The sequence below is a fragment of the Tenrec ecaudatus genome, chromosome 15, assembly GCF_050624435.1.
Source record: "Tenrec ecaudatus isolate mTenEca1 chromosome 15, mTenEca1.hap1, whole genome shotgun sequence".
NCBI classification, from domain to species: Eukaryota; Metazoa; Chordata; class Mammalia; order Afrosoricida; family Tenrecidae; genus Tenrec; species Tenrec ecaudatus.
The window spans coordinates 22432248-22441603 of record NC_134544.1 but is presented as its reverse complement, the minus strand read 5'-3'; the positions used below and the strand labels follow the sequence as shown (position 1 = coordinate 22441603).

Below are 9356 nucleotides of genomic sequence, written 5' to 3'. Positions count from 1 at the left end.
ACACCTCCATGTAGCGTGGTAGGAAGATATTTGTGTTAGGCTGGGTAGACTAGAGACACAAGTCCAAGGACACTCATGTATGTTAAGAGAGAGCTTTCAATCAAACAGCACATGTATATTGAGAAAACATCTCAGCCCAGTCCAGATCAAGTCCCTAAGTCCAACCTTAGACCATAAGTCCATAAATTCCTCTTCTGACTCACGCAGCACATGCAATGATACAAAGTTCAGGAAGATCACAGGCCGATGGGTGCTAAGTCGTGTGAATCCAATGCCAGGAGAAGCATCTCAGGGCTGACTCGGGTGTCCACATGGCTCCTCCAGCCCTCAGAGTGTGGTTCTTCAACAGAAAGGTGAAGCAGACAGAGACAGAGAGAGAGAGAGTCCAGAATCCTCAGGAGGCTATGCCCACAAGGAGGCATCATCAGGCTGTGACCTCATTGACAGGCTAGACTCCGTTCCTTCATTCTTAATACCCTCAAGGTGACACGGGCTTATAACTACCACAGTATCTGGACAGGATGTACTCAAGGAAGAAAAACACCAACTACATAAAAAAGAAAGTGCTCCTCTACAACAGCACCACTTCCTGGGATGTGACCATAGCAGGTGTCTGTCTGGCCAGGAGTAGTATCTGCATTTAGTTCAAATGACAAAGGCATGATTCTGATTCTTCTTTCTGAGGAGGGTTAAGAACAGACAGCCTTTTGTTCTAAACACCTTACCTACCCAGACAAACCCACAAGAGGTCAGTGCTGAGCACCTCCTGGAGATGACCTGGGAAGTGATTCAGTACCACAAGCAGAGTCGGCTGTTGAGACAACCAACCACCTGACTTGTCACCAGGTAGTCCAGGAAGCAAGCAGTAGTGTTTCATTTTTGTTTTTATTTTCTCTTTTTAAAAAAAAATGCTTACAGAACTTTGCAGCTGTTCATGTTCAAGTAGAGTCACCATGTCTAAGCCAAATATGAAGCTTCGTTAGCTGATGTCCTAGATGATCCTGGACCTGCTGCCTGTGTGAGAGAACAGACGGGCATTTCATTTCACCAGCTCCCTGTAGCTACTTTGCTCAGATGTCGGGCTCTGGCTCCTCTCTAAAGGTATCAGTGACTGTGCAGTCGATTCCAAAGTCTTTCCTCCAACAAGCCTTGTGTGAAATACTGGTATGTGCTTGGTCCCGGAGGCATAAAGATGAGAAAAACATCATCCCTGCCTTCTAAAACCTCCCTGAGGGAAACAGCCAAAAACCCAAGAATTGCACATTAGAGGTAAGAGTACCGTAACAGAGATACATGCAAAGGTGACGAGAACTCCGGAGAGTGGGTAAGCCAGAGCAGCTGTTCCAAGGTGGTCCACAATGTACAGAAAATGCGCTTGGCCCAGGGACCATTTCTGTTCAGTGTTCCAGAGGAAGACATCTGACATCCCTAGGCAGGGTTTTCTCACCAGCCAGGATGCTGCAGGCTCGAGTCAAGCATGATACCACTATTCCTATTCACCAGGGCAAAGGGTCCTCTGTCTTGGAATCAGCTTTGGTGTCTCCTCTGCCTTTGGTTTGGCTGAGATGCGAAGCAATCGAGCTCTAGGGGCTGTAGATGAATAAAAAGATGTGATTCCAGACTGGAGACTTAGAGAAATTAGGATGAAATAGGAGAGCGAAATGAAAAGGGTGGTCAAGAGCTCTTTCAGAAATGTATTAATAATGGGCCCCAAACTACTATCTGTGCAATCAGATCTCAATTTATGTATTATATGCCAGCTTGAGGATTGGGCTGTGAATCAACATTTAAGTCAAATTCTATTTCAAATGTATCCCAGGGCAATTTAAAGGAATAATTTAGTAAATTTCTCTGCAAAGCACAGGCTCTTTTTACAACGTGAATAATCGCTCCCTCATTTTAGATCTCATAAATTGGAATTTGGTCAAGTTTGCCTAATAAAAGGCAAACTGAACCTTATATTCTTGCAGTAAAAAAAAAATATTGAGGAAATGGTAGGGTGCTGGCTGAATTTCTTTTTATATGCATTCTAGCTAATAGAGCCAGAAAATCAGTGGTTCCCATCTGGGTAACCCATCCCATCTACCTGCACCAAGTAGACCAGTATTTCAGAAAATATATTAGGAAAGAAAAAAAAGAGGAAGAAGAACATAGCGATAGAGTCAGTTCCAATTCATCTTGATTTGGATAGAATATATAGCAGAGAACAGCACAGCCACTTGGGTTGTCAAGGCCTTTAAAAATATCTGTGGAAGCAGACAACTTCATCTTTCTCCCGTGGGGTGAATAGCGAGTTTGAACCACCAACCTTGCAGATAGCAGCTCAGTGCATAGCCCACTACACCACCAAAAGTTCTTATATCTCCACTAGAAAGGAATCAACTCTACTCCCACGAAATCCTGGAAAAGATAGAAAATATTATCAAATTTTAGTGTGCATGAATTACCTGGAAATTTTGTTAAAAGACAGATTCTGATTCCCGATGTCTGAGGTGGGGGCTCAAGATTTTGCATTTTTACAAATTCCCAGAGGGGGCTGCTGGCCCACGTTTTAAATAGCAAGAATCTAAGCTGAGCTGCTGAGGTAGATAGTTCAAAGCATATTCTGTACAGGGTAGGTTTTTAGGAACTTGAACATCCAGATTAAAAGACTCTGAGATCTCCAAATGATATCCATTAGGGGAGAAGAACCAAGAGAAAACTGGGTTCTCACTGAGACGATGGTTTCTCTTCCTTGTGTTTTCTCATCCCCATATTACCATGGGGCTCTCTTTGAAGCTAGGAATCAGCTGCATAAGGTTGTCAGCAGTTCTTCTATCTCCTAATGACAAGGAAAAGGCATGGCCTACCAGAGAGGGTCAACAGCTGTCAGGTTGATCTCATGCAGCATCACACACCCCAAAACCATCCTATGCTCACTCTTCCCACAAAATCAATACCACCACCACCACCACCCTCCGTGACTCGTGCCCCTCCTTTCTCTGGAGCTGTCTCTGGGACAATTCCGAGGTGCTGGGTGTGTAACGTTTTTCTTTGCACTGAGGCTAAGGGAATGCCCCAGAACACTTTTGGGCTCAGAGAACTAACTTTGAAACTATGAGATTTTCATTTTACTTTGTTGGAAACACAGGTTTACTGGGCACTGTAGATAAGGCCATTGGACCAACTGTATATAAAAGATGTGGCCCAAATAAAGGCACTGAGAGAGCTTCACAGACCTGGGGTCTTCCGAGCCAAAGAGAAAAATCTCTAAGATGCCCCTCAAGTCATTATAAGGCCCCTAGTTCCACATGCTTTATAGAACTCCCTAAACCACAAGTAGGCCATTCTATTCGCCGGGTTTAATTTCCTGTTCAGTAAAAGCTGGCAAAAAGGATACTAAAAATCAAAATATTGCCACTTAGAAATTGCACATAGCTTATCTCGAAGACGATATTTTTCAATCTTGAAGCTCCAAAAAAAACACACATTCAGAATTGTTGTTTTAAAATTGTTGCTAGGTAAAAGTAAGGAAATAAAAGCAAAAATTCTTATAAAAATAGCATATCCTGCTAACTATTCTACGTTTATTTCTTAAGCTCACTCTTTCTGTTATGCATGTTTGATGTTGCAAATGAAGCAAACGGTAATACAAAGCAACTTCTCTTGCTAACTAGCCTTCCCGTGCCTATAAAACCACTATATTTATAAATACGTGTGTTTGCTAAGGATAGATATCTATATTATATGTACTGAGGTACCCTGGAGGTGCCTGTAAATATTAAAGCTCTGCAATGAAAGACACTGAAGCATAATTTTTATGTTGCATTTTTTATTAACATGGTCTTTATTGTAAAGCATAACTTGCGTTTCAATAGATAATGTGCATCTGCCCTCTGGCGGCAGGATGGGCTACCGCGACAGGCCTCGCTACTGGGGCTCCCGAAACTAAAACGTGCCTGCCAGGGGAGGGGCAGCTTCACTGAACTAGCAAAATAGCCGCATTCCGGCCGGACTCGAGGGTAAATTCATGCTAGGGACAAGGCACCCTGGGAGTGCCTGGCGGCCAAGTTCCGTCTCCTCTGCTCGGGAGGGCGAGCCCCAGGGAATGAACTTCTCCTTTAGGGCGCCCTACGGTCCACGTGCTCAGTCAAATACCAGACACTGAGAATCCCAGGGGAACCCATTTATGTCCTGCAAGTATCCTTCGCTTACCTGGTCTGTCCTCCGGCCCAGGGAGCTCTGGCTTAAAGCAGGGTCTTTAAAATGCAGAGCTGCTGAGAAAAACTACTTTTAAAATAAATGAATTAATGAGTAAATAAATGAATGAATGAACAAATAAATAAGCAAGAAACTGTATTTCCCCTTTTGGGTGTGGGTGCAGTGCAAAAGAACGACCAGAGAGCGCCTCCAAGAGAAATGGTCCCGGGAGCCTTGTGCGTCAGGGAGAGCGCGTCCACGTGAAAGGGTGGAAGCAGGGGGGTGCTGGGTTTGGAACTCGGTTCTGGAATTTGGAGTTTGGCTTCATTTGCAACTGTCTGCAGAGTCCTGGGGCAGCACTCAGGTGGGGTGGGCAGTCAAGGTCCCGCCCCTCCCTCGCATTCTAGAGACGAGGTTCCCCCACCCCCACCCCCGACCTCCCACCGACGACAGTCAGTGTCCCCGCTGCCCGTGGATCCTCGGGTCTGTCCGCGCGCACGCTCGGCCCCGCGGGCTGAACCCGAACTCCGAGGCTCCCCGGGCGGCGCAGGGGGACCCGGGCGCCCCCTCCGCGCTCACCTGAGGTCGCTTCCCGGAGCTTCCAGCCCTTCCGTGAACACGGGAAAGAAGTCAGGACTTTTCCCACGTGAAAGATCGCATGTTCCTGTAAGGACACACACGCACACCCTTCTTGAACGAAAGGGGGTGGGGGGACCTTCTGGATGGGATGAAGCTTCCAAAGGACCATTTGGAAAAGAAAACCCTGCCTGCCTGCGCATTCCTGCTGACTCACAGCGACCCCGTCCCCGTTTCATTCTAAGGAGCCCGCCGTCCAGTCGCCGCGGCCGAGCCGGCTCCGGGAGCACCGCCCTGGACGGCCATTTCCCTTGAGAAGCGCAAACGTCCGCAAGCAAAGGCCGGGAGCCCGGGCGGCGCGGGCGGCGGCGGCGGCCGTTTTTGACCCTGCACCGACCCCTAGCGGCCTCCTCTAGAAACAGCGAGAAAATAAATCAAAAGGCGGTTGTGCTTTCTTAAAATCCGACGGGATTGTGGAGTCCCGCATTTAACACCGCGTCATGGGAGCAAACGTGGCCAGAGGATGGCTCGGGCCCTGACAGCATCCATAAAGCGTGCTGTAATAGCAGGCAGGCTGATTGCCACCAGGCCCCCGCGTTCTAAACGGGCATCTTTCATGCCTGCCCCGTGTCGCCAGCAGCTGAGACCTTAGGCCGATGGCCAGCCCTTCTGCTTACGGAAGTAAAAAAGCCTGTCATCCTGGAGCTGCTGGTGGTCTTGAACTGATGACCATGGGGATCTCAGCCCAACGTGTCACCACTACACCACCCGGCTTCCGTGGATGAATGTAAAGGGCTGCCAGGAGGCCGGACCCTCCACCTGTGCGCAGAGGGAGCGGGGTGGCGGCCTGTCCAAGAGTCACGGGAATCTTAGTAGGACACACTCCTGGAAACTGAAAAAGTTTGGTTTTTAACCCATAGGTCACCCAGGGTTCCGCTTTCCTGCCCTGGGGAATGAAGGAAATTTGGGAGCTCAGGAAGGGAGACTGGATTCAGAACTGGCAAGGTGGGCTTGGGGGGATGGGCAATTTTTAGAGTGAAAAGAGCCCCTGGGTGCCTCAGATGGTTAAACGCTGGACGACTGACTCAAAGGTTGGCAATTGGAAGCCCCCCAGAGGTCCTCTGCAGAAAGCCTGGTGATCTGCTTTGGACAGGACACAGCCGGCAGGGCGCCCAAGTTCATCAGTCTCCAAGCCAGCCACAGCAGGCTGGGGTGTGTGTGCTGAAACTCAGAGGATCCACACTGAAAATCAGGAGGGCAGCAGGACACATTTGGAAAACAAGGGCTTGAAAAGCATCGCCTGGTCACTCTCCCAGGACAATTGAAGACTGCTTATTCGTGAAGCAGCCTAGGCTTGCCCTTCCCGGCAGTGGCTTTGTTCACATCTGGCCTGGTGTCAGGGCTCAGGGCAACATGACTGGACCTGAAGATGCCCCCCACTGAGGACATGGACCACCATGCAAGGAGGTAGAGTTAGAGGTGGAGTGATGGGGGTGGTGGTGGTAGAGGGATGTGTTAGTCCAGGTGGACTAGAGAAACAAAATCATATACACACGCATCTGTATATAAGAGAGAGCTTTATATACAAGAACAATTGAGTATTGAGAAAACATCCAGTCCAGATCAAGTCCATAAATCCGAGATTAGCCCATATATCCGATACCAATCTTTAAAGTCCTCTTCAGACTCATGCAACACATGCAATGGCGCCCAATGCAGGAAGATGATAGACCAGTGGGTGGAAAGTCTTGTGGATCCAGTGGCGTTGTAAACATCTCAGTGCTAGCAGGAGTCTCCACGGGGCTCCTCCGGCTCCAAAGATCTGGCTGCCATCAACATAGCTCCATCAGGCTCATAGTCGGCAATGGCTTGCAGGGAGTGAGCGTGTGTCCTACTTCCAATGAGCTATGTATCTCCTTAGCACCTCCGAGTGAGGTCATCAAGCTGCGACCTGATTAACCAGCTAAACTCCACCCCTTCACTTCAGTCTCAAATTGACCACAAATTATGCAACTGCCACAAAGAAGGTGAGGTCACTGGGAGAAGAAGCATGGTCTCCCCATGTTGTCTTTGTCTGAACAGGAAAGAATTTGTCTGAAGAGATTCCTCATTGATCTTCCTCGGGGGAATAATAGCTTCAATTACAAGGTGGGCACCTGGGGAATTGTTAGCCAGCCTCTGCAGAGGAGACCCTTGGGGAGACCTTGAATGTATTAAGACGTAGTGAACCTCAAAAGAGCCCTCATACTGACAGTGTCTGCAGGGCTGTGTCGTTGGGAAATTGGTTGTAGTATCAGTGCAAATCGCCTTATACCCCAGAGGGATAATTGACAATATTGTACGTTTTTGTTTCTATGGGTTTTGGTTTTCCCGCCTTTACCTTGAGTTGCTTTGTTTTGTTTCTGTTTGTTTGTTTGCTGGTTGGTTGGTTGCTGTTATTTGGTGCAGTTCGTCTTTGGGGTTTTGATTTTGTCATATTGCGGATGCCAAAGTAAGCCTGAGTTGTTCATATCCCATGGACAAGCAGATGGGTCATGGGCTCCTACATAACCCTAGCCCCAGTCCAAGAACAGTTACCGTATATACTCTAGTATAAACCGAGTTGGGTTTTTTTCAGTATATTTTAAATTCCGTTTTTGTGGTACACATGAGGCGGGAGTGGGGAGGAAGCACTAGAACTGATTGCATTGCACACCTCACTTTAAAGGCGATTTAACCATGCATGCATCGGGGTGATTTAACCATGCATGCATTTTAACCATGCATGCATCGGGGTGATTTAACCATGCATGCATCGGGCGATTTAACCATGCATGCATCGGGCGATTTAACCATGCATGCATCGGGGTGGGGGTTGGGGGTCTAAAATTGCTTGTGGTGATGATTGTGTAACTCTGAGTTGACTAGAGAAACAAATCCAGAGATACTCATGTGTATAAGAAAGAGCTTTATATAAAAGGTCAATTGTATTGTAAAAAAAAAAAAAATCCCAGTCCAGATCCAGTCCATAAGTCTGATATTAGCCCATATGTCTGACATTAGTCCATAAATTCCTCTTTAGACACATGCACTGACACTTAATGCAGGAAGGTCACAGGCCAGTGGGAGTAAAGTCTTATAGATCCAGTGGCAGTGGAAGCATCTGGTGTGGGTCTCCATGTGGCTCCTCCAGCTCCAGATCCCTGGCTCCATCAGCGCAACTCCATGTGGCTTGTCAACAGGAAGACAAAGCAGAGACTGTGCCTGGCCTCCAGTGAGCTATTCATCTCTGTGGAGCTTCCAAATGAGGTCATCAAGCCATGACCTGATTGACAGGCTAAACTCCACCCCTTCACATCTAATATCCTCAAGGTGACACCAGAGTATGCAACTACCACATTCTTGATACGATTGAACAACTGAACTATTGGATTATATGATATGTGGATTAGGTGCCAGTAAAAATGTAGAAAATAAAAAGAAGTAGTGAGTCTGAGGAACATCATCTCAGGTCACTCTCCTTATCTTTCTGAACTGTGAGAGAAAGAGATTTAAGTATGTACATCTGTGGATGGAATTTTTCTTTGCTTAAGAAAATACGTAAAGGGGGAAGGAGTACGTTCTCTTCTTGACAGTTTGATTTGAGCCCAAAAATAAAAACAGGGAATGTAAGTAATTAAAGAGCCCGTGTCCTGTGGTTACATCAATTGCCCGCTTCATGAAAATGATGGCTGGGCCTATGCACTGAGCCGGACACCATCCCTCTGGCTTTCCCAGCTGTCGCTACAATGAACGGACTGGCTGGTGATCTTATGTGATGGCCGTGTGAGCTGAAAGGATGGGACTGATGGCTGCCACAGGTGAGTTCACTGGCAGGCTATCTTTACCCACCAGCACCTCCTGTCACTTCATAATTTTTCTCAAACCTTTCATCTCGCTACTGTACTCGTCACTCAGACAGTATGCCAAGAAACTAAGCAAAATAAACAAATAATGTGCTATTGACTGACTGTTGGCAACTTTCATTTTCCTTTACCAAAGAATCCTGACACAACTATGTCTATACGTGCCGTAAAAGATACCTCCACCCACCCCCACCCCACCCAACCCCCACTGTCTGAAGCTAGGTTGAGTTTCAAAAACAGTATCAAATCACATGCCTGCCACAAAACTGCAAATTATGTCTATAATTTCTGGAAGGCTGGGAGAATAAAAAGCTTCTCAAATTACATAAAGAAGGGATTTATATTTACTTTCTTTTTCATTTTGGATATGACGGCTAAGGACCTATCATTGAAGGGATGCGGTCTCCGGGTTCTTCCCCGTGGTCGGGAGGGGACAGAAGAGGAGAGGGCGGCCTGGTTGGGGCTGGCTCATGTCTGTCCTCAGCCCAGCTCAAGGCAAGATGGGGCTGCCCTTTGCTTTAATCTCTCGGCCAGGAAATGAGGATCCCCAATCAAGCAAACCACTGTGGACTTGATTTCGACTCATAGTAACCCAATACCTAAAACACACACTGCCAATGAGGCTGTTCTAACTCATAGCAACCCCAGGCGGGGTGTCCAGTACTGTCTATCTTTATGGGGGCAGATAGCCTCCTTGCTCTTTTTCAGAGTGCCTGG

The 9356-nt window shown here is 47.3% G+C and overlaps 1 long non-coding RNA gene across 2 annotated transcripts; it reads right to left on the bottom strand.

Moving 5' to 3' along the window:
- Nucleotides 1–871: 871 nt before the first annotated feature.
- On the bottom strand, nt 872–5088 carry LOC142427871 (uncharacterized). Of its 2 annotated transcripts, XR_012780106.1 has the most exons (5): nt 4759–5088; nt 4195–4253; nt 2309–2400; nt 1448–1590; nt 872–1014 (listed from the first exon to the last, which is right to left on the bottom strand). It is a non-coding gene; the product is annotated as an uncharacterized LOC142427871 (long non-coding RNA). The 2 variants fall into 2 exon arrangements; XR_012780105.1 differs by having other exon boundaries at nt 872–1590.
- Nucleotides 5089–9356: the final 4268 nt, after the last annotated feature.